Source organism: Eptatretus burgeri, chromosome 1 (genome assembly GCF_056783735.1).
Source record: "Eptatretus burgeri isolate ZD-2024b chromosome 1, Ebu_testis_v1, whole genome shotgun sequence".
Classification (NCBI taxonomy): Eukaryota; Metazoa; Chordata; class Myxini; order Myxiniformes; family Myxinidae; genus Eptatretus; species Eptatretus burgeri.
Window position 1 is genome coordinate 29,178,724 of NC_140961.1, and position 2,936 is coordinate 29,181,659.

General features: G+C 47.4%; 1 protein-coding gene across 1 annotated transcript in view; it reads left to right on the top strand.

Moving 5' to 3' along the window:
* The first annotated feature begins 398 nt into the window (after positions 1–398).
* SLC35G1 (solute carrier family 35 member G1) overlaps positions 399–2,936 on the top strand; it is an 88,039-nt gene continuing 85,501 nt past the window's right edge. The window contains exon 1 of the mRNA XM_085877099.1: positions 399–423. The gene's annotated coding sequence lies outside the window, so the exon portion shown is untranslated. The remainder of the gene's footprint in view (positions 424–2,936) is intronic.

Sequence of the window (2,936 nt, forward strand, 5' to 3'; positions counted from 1 at the left end):
CAATACACGCTTTCCAAGCCGTTTGTCATATTAACGTATTTCCTAAATTACAGAGCCATTTTTTTTCACCCTTCACATGCAGCTGTTAATAAGATTAATATTTGTGACTGTAGTCAGTAATCACACTGACTCCAACCTGCAGATTCCCGAAAAAATGCCGATGTCGGCAAAGGGTGTGTGTGTGTGTGTGTGTGTGTGTGTGTGTGTGTGTGTGTGTGTGTGTGTGTGTGTGTGTGTGTGTGTGTGTGTGTCGTTGATTGGTATCTATATATGTGGGTTTCAGAATGTGAGCTGGCTCAAAGTATCCACCTTCATTTCGGGAAGGGGTCACGATTCATGGACCAAGCTGTGAAGTTTCCTGTTCTCAAAGTTTCGTGCCGAGGGCTCTCTTCAGGATCGTCAATGAGCCCCATCAGTGACGAGGTATTTGCTTTCTTATCTTATCATATTTTCCTCCCAAAAGAGGTATTTGCTTTCTTATCAAACAATACACACAATTCCGATGAAACTTCACGACAACGTTCATCACCAATTTACATACCGATGTTTGTTCATGACATTAGAAAAATCTGGCTCAAAGCGGATTTAAGGGGGTTGCCCCCCCCAATAAGTATTTGCTTTCTTCTCCAAAACTACACATACAATTTTGATGAAACTTTACCATTATCTTCACCACCCATGATGTACTAAAGCTGTTCATTATGTTTAAAATATTGGGGTCTCGGAGGGTCGATGGGGAGAAGGGTGTTGCCCCTCAAAATATGCATTTGCTTTGTTCTCAGAAACTACACACACAATTCTGATGAAACTTGACCACCATCTTCACCACCGTTGACGTACCAAAGTTTGTTCACGACATAAAAAAATTGGGGTCTAATGGGTTCTATGGGGGGGCTTCCCCCAAAATATGTATTTGCTTTCTTCTCAGAAACCACACACACAATGTCGATTAAACTTGACCACAACCTTCATCACCCGTGATATCCCAAGGTTTGTTCATGGCATGAAAAAAACACACCCATTGGTATTTACTTTCTTCTCCATTATATATTTTGTGAGTCATCCATGCCAACCAGTGGTTACCTAGTTATCTTATCCAGCCACGACTAGGTGAGCGCCCACGACCAGGTGAGCGCCCATGTTTAAAAAAATCTGTGAGGTTCTTTGTCATCATTCCTGTAGGTCCAGCTATCACTGGTCCAAGTTTGGCATTCTTCAGCTTCCAGGATCTTCTCACTGCATTCTTGAGGTCTTGGTGTTTGGACATTTTCTTGATTTCTGCGTCGTTTAGTCCAAAATCACTGCTATTAACACCTCAATCAGTAATGCCTTCTTCTATTTTTTTGTACCGAAGTACAATGCTTTGTTTTCAACATTCACGCTCGATGGGATCATTAGGTCATACGTGAGCGGGAGGTACTTCCATGTTTTCAGTGATTACTTTTGGTTCATGTTCCCACAAATTTTCTGGAAATGGGACATCAAACTTTTTGCAGATGTGCCAGCAGATTACATTATAAACTCCATTGCGTCGTTCTGTGTACAGCTGTTCTGACATGAGTTTGTTTTTGTGTGTGTTCGGTCATTAAGCATAACATATCATTCTCTTTACAAACCCCACCTCCACCCCTCACCTTGGTCACTTCTTCTTTTTTTATATCTCTTTATCTCTCTCTCTCTCTCTCTCTCTCTCTCTCTCTCTCTCTCTCTCTCTCTCTCTCTCTCTCTCTCTCTCTCTCTCTCTCTCTCTCTCTCTCTCTCTCTCTCTCTCTCTCTCTCTCTCTCTCTCTCTCTCTCTCTCTCTCTCTCTCTCTCTCTCTCTCTCTCTCTCTCTCTCTCTCTCCCCCCTCTCTCTCACTCACTCACCCCACCTCCCCCCTCCCTTTCCTCACTCTTCCCCCTTCCCAAGCTTCCCCTTCCTCCTGCCTCTCTCTCCTCTCCCTCCTGCCTCCTCTCTCTTCCTCTCTCTCCCTCCCTTCCCTCCTCTCTCAACCCCACTCCTTAATACCCCCCCATCAGCGAAGTGATGGATTGCATTTGCTCGTAATTAAATAAGGCCGTGAATTATCTTTAAAAGGGGTGTTTTAATTAACCCAAACACGCAATTTTCACTCTTGCACTTTCTTCGAGTTTTCTTAGTATGCATGCAAAGTTTCAGGCTGCTAGGTTTTATAGTTGTGGAGTTATGGAGGAGAAGACCCACTTGCACACACGCACACGCACACGCACACGCACACGCACACGCACACGCACGCACGCACGCACGCACGCACGCACGCACACACACACACACACACACACACACACACACACACACACACACACAAACCTGATGAAGATGAGATAAACAGAAGGAAGGAGAGGAGATAAGGGCAAACGGCCTCACAATACCTTGCATGGTCAGCCGACCATGCTACCCAGTACACTTTGGGGGACGCTCCACTGAGCGATACCACCTTGAGAGTCGGCGCATTGTCTCCTGCTAATTACTGTGCCGGGCTCGTGGAAGCGCGTGTACTGGTCCAGAGAGTGGGCGGAGCAGGCAGTCAAGGAGGAGGTGAGGCAGGCGGAGTCAACAGGCGAGACAGGTAGGCAGAGTGGGTGGAGCCAGCAGGCGAGGCAGGCGGGGTCAGTAGGCGGAGAAGGCAGAGCAGCAGGTGAATGCAGAGATCGAGAGCATGAGAGGTCTCACGAACCACCTTCTAAAAGCCCTGTGGTGTCAGGTGGGGTGACTACCCGAATTGTGCGCTCCTATTGGGCCCCGGGCCTCCACTGCCAGCTTCCTACGGCCGGAAGTAGTCTCATTCGACATCCGGCGTGACATGACCGAGCTGTGGAAGTGCCTTGCACCAAACACTGCGACGTGAATCACCTAGCACCGAACTCCCAGGCCATGTCCCAGCGACTGGATGAAGGTCGCGCGATCCTGCATACCC